We start from the raw sequence: 8,657 nt of genomic DNA, 5'->3' as shown, positions 1-8,657 counted from the left end.
ATAATAATAATCCGCATGGCAAAAACCTCGTGCCACAATAACAATTCGCACGGCAAAAACCTCATGCCACTTAGCCACTAACAATCCATTGCAGGTGTGATTCTTACTTAGCCCATCAAGCTCCGCTTCTGCGGACCAAAATGCGCATCTGCGCTCTCGCTCCTGCGGAAAGGGCTCTACTTCTGCGACCCCAGGCTTGGCTAGCCTTTTCGCTTCTGCGCTTCCTCAGTCGCCCCTACATATAGCTTCTACTATAAACCCCTGCATTTGTGAATTCGCACCTGCGGCTAGTTCCTCCGCAGGTGTGACGACACCAGAAGACTAGAACTTCAACAGTGAGATTAAGTCCAAATTATTCTGAATTTGATCCAACCCACACTCGGGGCCCCCAAGACCTCATCTGAATATACCAACAAGTCCTAAAATACGATACGAACTTAGTCGAGGCCTCCAATCACGTCAAACAACATCAAAACTACGAATTGCGCATCGATTCAAGCCTCATGAACTCTAGAACTTCTAACTTCCACATCTGATGCCGAAACCTTTCAAATCGCGTCGATTTACCTTAAATTTTGTACACAAGTCATAACTGATATTATGTACCTATTCTAACTTTTAGAATCGAAACCCGACCCCGATATCAAAAAGTTCACTCCCGGTCAAACTTCCCAAAATTCTACTAATTTTTAACTTTCCCCAATTAGTGCCGAAATAATCTATGGACCTCCAAATCAATATCCGGATGCGATCGTAAGAATAAAATTACCATATGGATATATTGGAACTGACGAAACTCCATTCTGGGATCGTCTTTACACAAGTCAACCTACGGTCTACTCTTAGAACTTAAACGTCAAACTTAGGGACTATGTGTCCCATTTAACTCTGAAACTCTCCCGAACCCGACACCAAGCACCCCCCGCATGTCGAAGTAACCACAAAATAAAACATAGGGAGCAATAAATACGGGATCAGGACTAATGCTCTCAAACGACCGGTCGGGTCGTTACATAAAAGAAAATTGAAAGCTGCTGAAATGCAAAGAGATATTTTGCAAAAGAAAATGGCCGATTATGATATTGATGCTGGCGTTGAGGCTCAAGCTATAGCAAAATTGAGCGAAAAAGTTGTTGAAAGAAATATTTTGAAGAAGAAGCTTGTTGATGCTGAGTCTACTGCTGCTATCGATGCCGGAACTATTGCAACATTCAGCAAAATTATAGCCCATCAGTGGATTTTAATTCGTATCTTATGTGGATGCTTGGTTAGATTCGTTGCATTATGGTTGTTGATGTGAAGTCTAAATTTAGGACATAATCACAGTTAATCTGTGTAGTGTATTAATTCGTGGAGTGTATTTTGTTGAATAGTTATAAAGATTATAATGATCTTGCTTTCCTTCTAATGTCTTAGAGAAATATTTGTATGTTGATTTGATTTTCTTAAAGTTGTTGGAATACACAAGTATGGAAAGAGTTTATTTCCAGTAGAATTCATTCACATTTTGCTCGTCTATGGTTTTCTAAAAGTTGTTGGAATACACAAATCAACAGAGGCGGTGATTGATATACATGTATGCTAGTCTATGAGTTTGGTACCAAAAATATCCACAAACACCACAATCACACACAACATAAACAAGATACTAAACGAAAATTGTATATCAAAGGTGACACATTAAGTTCAACCAGAATAACTATCATAAAAATTATAATTGGTTAACCACAAATAGCAAGATTAAAGTTTCAAAGCTACCTAAAATCTACAGGTGGTTAACCCCAAAAAAGTACAAGTCGCAGCCATATGAAATCACAAAAAATATAAGTTTCAGCTAATTGAAATTATAAAAAGTACATTTAGCCATATTTCAATAACAAAAACCACAAGAACCCCCAAAAACTATCCATTATCGACTACATTATGCAAGTGCTCCCTTCCTTTTGCTTCCCATACTTTTTATCCTTTTCTTTCGTCCTTCTTCTTGAAGTTGGCTTGATGTCATTTCCTATTTTTCCTTCTATGTGCACTTGATTGGCGAATAAGGTAGGTTAGTTAAATTTTCAACACTAGTGTAGATCTCCGCTAAACTGAATCTTCATTGTATTAGCCCTTGCCACAGGTGCAACAGGCTTTGTCTTCCTTGGTTCCAGCCATGTTTGTGTCTTAGATACAATCATTGGCCGCAAGAGGGGTTCTTCTTCATTCTTAACTTCTGGACCATATGCAAACGAAAGTTGTGTTCCGGTTTAAGTGTCAAACAGATGGAAATAATTGTTGTGTTCCAGCATCTAAATGATCTTCGTAAGGAACACTTTGGTTATCATTACTAACTGGTCTTTGGCTTTGATTTTGGTTGCAGTCTGTCCCTTCTCTCAGTTGCGATATCCAACTTTCCAGTGAAGGTGTTCTGTCAAATTTGAAGAAGATAAATATTAATCAAATACTTAAACACAAAATTTATCCTAAGCTCTATATATATGATTTACCTTGTAACATCCCCTTGCATTATGGTTTAGTTCACCACATTTATTGCAGGTGGATGGAAGACCCTTTCTAGAAGCACTCCATTCTTCCTCTCTCTTTCTTGCCTCATCTGGCTCCCTGTTTCTCTTGACTTTGGACCTTTCAACCAATTTCACAACTTTTGGTGGTTTCATATGTTGTGAAGGGTTCATTTATTCAAATTTTCTCTCTGAGAAGAAGCAACTTGTTTATGTCCTTAATAAGCTTTTCTACTGCAAAATCAATTAATTTTAGTTACGGCTTCTACTTTCTTGTGTGACAATGCTTTGATAACATGAGGGCATGAAATTCCACTCAACCCCCATAGCCTACAGGTGCATCTCTTGGAATCAAGGTTAACATTATGCGTATCTTCACCCTCAGCTATCTCATAGCCATAATCACCATTAAACACAACTATACAACCTTGTGCAATTACCCTATAGTGATTGTATAACCTCAAACACTGTGGACTGAAATCACCATTCCAACTCCTCTAACTTTCCTTCATTGTTAGCCAATATTTCTATTACCTTGACTCTCCTCCAGTATTTTGATAATTAGTTTGTGTCTTGCCTCTAAGATCCATGAGTTAAAAGACTCGGTGAAAATATTGTCTACCATCATGTTCTTACACTGAATGTCAAAATATGCTCTACAGTAAGCTTTGGGAGGATATTTAAACAAGTCCTTTGCACTATCTTCATCAAGCTCTGCCAAGCTTACCAACTAATTCTTAAATTCCTCTTCATTAGTGCTCCACGCACACCACTACAACAGTTTATTCATTTCACTACTTTTCCATCTCTTACACCAATTGGCTTCAATGTGCCTCACACAAAACCTTTTATTTGCCTCAGGCGGTTCAACACTAACAACATCCAACAAGCCCTATCATAAATTAGGAAAAAACACGATTAGTTAATACAAAATAGATAATCAGAAAACATAAATATAAATTCTAGAAAGGCTAACCTTGTGCATGTCTAATATGAATATCACTCTAGCACCATTTTTCAAGTCCAAAGAGTTCTCAAAAATCGGCTCGAAGTTTCGCTAGTTTCTTTGTCCAAAACTGACCAAGTACTCATACAATAGTGCCCTAGGGCAACCAGCAGCCGACCTTTACATTTCCCTTTATAAAAGTACCATCCAAGCGTATTAGTTGTCTTAAGCCATCATTACATCCATGTTTCATAGCTTGCAAGCATATGTACATCCTAAAAAATCTTCTCTCCCCTCCAGCCAAAGCATCCTTTGATATGTTAATGACTACATCAATATCATGATTACTAGGCTTAATCTCATGTCCATATGCCTCAAGCTTATTGTAATCATCAAGAAAGTTTCCCTCTAGCTTCTCAAGAGACAATCTTTTTGCCCTCTAGCTCTCCTATTTTTGAAAGATCACAATTGTGGTTTGAATCAAAGTTTTGACTTTTTACCCAACAGTCCTACTGTTAGACCCCTGACAAAGCTGATCGGCAAGCGGCACGGCAGTGGCGAGGATTTGGCATGATGGTCTTGCCATTGGCCTATGTGCGAGGGAAAATCAACATGCAAGACAATGCGGGGGTGTTGTCAATGGCAACAAACTGTTGCTAAGACAAGTGAGACGGACTACACTTGTATTTGAGGGCTAAGGTGTGACGGACTACACTAAAGCAAGAGTGGGTTGCGTACAAGCAAGGCCAAGACCTTGACGGAACTAGGCGGGCTGTATGAGAGCTTGACAAGCCAAAACGGGAAAGACCTCGGCGCTAAAGTGAGACAGCTTAGTGCCAAGGCAGTGGCATTGGCAATGTGGTGTTGCCATGACTTAGGTGAGCGGGCTGGCACCTAAGTTAATTGTGGGCAAACGACTTGGCAGAGGGAAGGGCATCAAGGCTTGGTGACTTGATGTTAAAATCAGCATGGGCAACGGGCAGACTTGATCAAGTAGGGGCGACTTGACAAGGACAAACAACTGTGGCAGCGGATTGGCGTGCGGCTAAGTCAAGGGTGACGAGCTGTGGCGATGGCATTGAGCGGGAGCAGTGTCAAAGGCTAAGGCTGGGCGCAAAGTCAGCCTTAGGCGTGCAGCAGCTGGCCAAGAAACACGCACATGCAGTGCACATGAAGTGGTTTTCAAGTGTGCTGTGCACATGCCATGCAGTTGGCGGTTACAACCCATGTCCAAAAGTTGCTGATTAAATAGGCTGAGTCTTTGCACGTTTTGGGGGCATGTTAGAGACATGTTCCCCACGTTTTGATCATGGGGATCACTTCCTATCAGTTGGGGGATGTCAACTGAACATAGGAGACTCTTTGGGGCTGACTACACTATATATATGTGTGTTAGCAGCCTTAAAAACGGGCTAAGTACCTAGGGAGGGAAATGTCTGAAAGATAGGCATAGGGTTGTCTATTTTATGGCTTGAGCATGGCAAATTATGTGCCATTGCCTTGCCAAACGAGTGGCAGCACGAGTAGCCTTAGGCAGGGGCTTTTATAGGGCTAATTCGTGCATGAGTAGGCCATTTTTGTGAGTTGGTGCCTGCCAAGGGTGGCAGCACCTTGCCTAACTCGAGATTTTCCTTTGTAATTTGATTTATTATAAAAGGTTGGGAAAGGGTTCCCGTAAATCTGTGTTGCCTTTGTTTTTCTTGTTGCCTTTAAATTATTCTAAGTGTTGAACCTCGAAACCAAACGAAAATTGGGTAAGGCTGAGGTCAAGTGGGGACTTGACTGCCGCACATCGGGCAGCATTTTCGGCGGACAGAAATTGCCGGTGTGACAATTGGTATCAGAGCAAGCCAGGTTAGGCTTGGTTTGGTTTGGTTCGTGATGAGGTCGAGATGGCCATGGACAAGACTGCAAGACAAGGGGTCAGTGTGCTTGTTCGTGGAAGGGACTGTCTTGGCTTAGAAATTCAGAAAAGGCAAGGAAGGCAGTGATGCAGAAATTTCGAGTTTGAGGGTGCCAAAAATCAGTGTGGGTTCTTACAAATCAGTCAGTTGGCGTGCTGGTTTTGCTGTGGGAACGACGGACAAGAAATGCAATGAGAAAACAAAAACGTTGCACTTGAGGGCAAGGACAACGTTATTCTCAAAAGGGTGCTGAACTTGTGATGTCTTTGCAAATGGCAGCATGTGTTGGGATCTATTCGACGAGGGCGTCGAATTCAACTGGTTGGGGTGGTTTGTTAGACCCCTGACAAAGCTGATCGGCAAGCGGCACGGCAGTGGCAAGGATTTTGGCATGATGGCCTTGCCATTGGCCTATGTGCGAGGGAAAATCAACATGCAAGACAATGCGGGGGTGTTGTCAATGGCAACAAACTGTTGCTAAGCAAGTGAGACGGACTACACTTGTATTTGAGGGCTAAGGTGCGACGGACTACACTAAAGCAAGAGTGGGCTGCGTACAAGCAAGGCCAAGACCTTGACGGAACTAGGCGGGCTGGATGAGAGCTTGACAAGCCAAAACGGGAAAGACCTTGGCGCTAAAGTGAGACAGCTTAGTGCCAAGGCAGTGGCATTGGCAATGTGGTGTTGCCATGACTTAGGTGAGCGGGCTGGCACCTAAGTTAATTGTGGGCAAACGACTTGGCAAAGGGAAGGGCATCAAGGCTTGGTGACTTGATGTTAAAATCAGCATGGGCAACGGGCAGACTTGATCAAGTAGGGGCGACTTGACAAGGACAAACAACTGTGGCAGCGGATTGGCGTGCGGCTAAGTCAAGGGTGACGAGCTGTGGCGATGGCATTGAGCGGGAGCAGTGTCAAAGGCTAAGGCTGGGCGCAAAGTCAGCCTTAGGCGTGCAGCAGCTGGCCAAGAAACACGCACATGCAGTGCACATGAAGTGGTTTTCAAGTGTGCTGTGCACATGCCATGCAGTTGGCGGTTACAACTACCATGTCCAAGAGTTGCTGATTAAATGGCTGAGTCTTTGCACGTTTTTGGGGCATGTTAGAGACATGTTCCCCACGTTTTGATCATGGGGATCATTTCCTATCAGTTGGGGGATGTCAACTGAACATAGGAAACACTTTTGGGGCTGACTACATTATATATATGTGTGCTAGCAGCCTTAAAAACGGGCTAAGTACCTAGGGAGGGAAATGTCTGAAAGATAGGCATAGGGTTGTCTATTTTATGGCTTGAGCATGGCAAAATATGTGCCATTGCCTTGCCAAACGAGTGGCAGCACGAGTATCCTTAGGCAGGGGCTTTTATAGGGCTGATTCGTGCATGAGTAGGCCAGTTTTGTGAGTTGGTGCCTGCCAAGGGTGGCAGCACCTTGCCTAACTCGAGATTTTCCTTTGTAATTGATTTATTATAAAAGGTTGGGAAAGAGTTCCCGTAAATCTGTGTTGCCTTTGTTTATTCTTGTTGCCTTTAAATTATTCTAAGTGTTGAACCTCGGAACCGAACGAAAATTGGGTAAGGCTGAAGTCAAGTGGGGACTTGACTGCCGCACATCGGGCAGCATTTTCGGCGGACAGAAAACGCCCGTGTGACACCTACCATCCTGAGATATGAGACATACAAATAGGCAACCTGTATCATATTTAAAATCTAGTTCTTGTTTCGTCACATTTATCAACCCTCAACCTTTTCTTGTTAACTATAACATAGAAATTGATAATCTGTTTATCTTCCTTCATGTCCTTTAATATCATTCCAAGTTCCAACTCCTTGAAGTTTCCTAATCTATCAGACACTACTCTCCTCCTTTGCATGTTAATACTCTCAAGTTCTTCAGAATCATAATCATTAAAATTAGGTTCAGAAAAATCATAGGAACCAAGACTATTTCACAATCACTGCCTACTTCAATATCAACACCATAAGTTTCACTGTGGTATGTAATGTCTTGTGCATGGACTATCTTCAGACTCATCAACAGCCAAAAAAATTATTTTCTTGAATTGCTGACAAAAGAGACATTGCAAAGTCCTAATACTATTATCATTTTCAACAAGATAACACCTACCAGAAAACCTGTTACTAGTAGCTGCTTAACTTCATAAAATTCTAATTTTGAAGTGACCTCCTGACATATATCTTCAAACTACAGTAATTTCCAATCAAACTTAGCCCATATGTGCACCAATTCTTGTTATAGACAAAGGTCAAGAAATTATCCAATCACCCTCATAATTAAAAACAATATCGACTTTATTAATCATTCTTCAACAGTGGGTCATATGTAAAAGAGGAGACAAAAAAATACAGAGACCAAATTAGTCATTTGTGCATAACATGCATTTAAAAGGAGCAACAAAAATCGAATAAATAAATCACATAAAGACAAGGGATAACTCGGCAACAATAACAATCCCAACAAACTCGTAAAATGACAAAACTTTACACCCTATAAAACTATACTTTAAACTCATATCAAACAGGTGCACATGGCCTTTAATTTAATACATATGTATTAGACAAACCTAAAACCCCACTGAAAAAAATTAAATTAAGATAAAAGAGCAAAATACAACTTATCTTGTTGTATTATATCACTCTTCGGATGGAACTTCAGTGGGAATTCTCCTTCGATCTACCACACTTCACTAGTCAGAAAATCCTAGGAGGGGAAAATAACAATGAAAGGTCTGATTTATTAGGTATTAAGTGAAGGGGAGTAAAAAGGGGGGAAGAATGGGTGAAATAAGTGAGGTAGGGGCTGGTAAAAAAATATTGGGGGGATGGGTTGATTAAGATACGTGTCATTTCCTGATTTTTTTGGATGAAGTAAATATTACTACCTCTGTTTCAGTTTATGTGAACCTATTTCCTTTTTGGTCCGTTCCAAAAAGAATGAACCTTTTCTAAATTTGATAACAATTTAGTTTAAAGTTACAACTTTACCTTTAATGAGAAGCTTTTATAACCACACAAATACTCTGACCCCATTTAAACTTGTTTAGGACCACAAATTCCAAAAGTCTTATTTTTTTCTTAAATTACGTGCTCAGTCAAACAAGTTCACATAAATTGGAACGGAGCGAGTAATTGTTAGTGGAAAATGGTGGTATTAGACGAATTCTTTGACGGCAAGGTCATTAGTAGGCTCAAGTTGACACGGGGGTTATAACTGATCTAATTCAAATACCACAAGGCCATTTCTGGGACTTTTCCTTTTATTTATTATTTCCTCTATTTTA

The 8,657-nt window shown here is 41.0% G+C and overlaps 1 long non-coding RNA gene across 1 annotated transcript; it reads right to left on the bottom strand.

The window, feature by feature from the left end:
* Window positions 1–1,680: 1,680 nt before the first annotated feature.
* LOC104248415 (uncharacterized) lies at window positions 1,681–4,654 on the bottom strand. The gene is made up of 3 exons (XR_011405504.1): window positions 3,481–4,654; window positions 2,490–3,396; window positions 1,681–2,410 (listed from the first exon to the last, which is right to left on the bottom strand). It is a non-coding gene; the product is annotated as an uncharacterized lncRNA (long non-coding RNA).
* Window positions 4,655–8,657: the final 4,003 nt, after the last annotated feature.

This window comes from Nicotiana sylvestris, chromosome 2, assembly GCF_000393655.2.
Source record: "Nicotiana sylvestris chromosome 2, ASM39365v2, whole genome shotgun sequence".
NCBI lineage: Eukaryota > Viridiplantae > Streptophyta > Magnoliopsida > Solanales > Solanaceae > Nicotiana > Nicotiana sylvestris.
The sequence above is the reverse complement of the archived record's forward strand: the minus strand, read 5'-3'. Positions and strand labels throughout refer to the sequence as shown.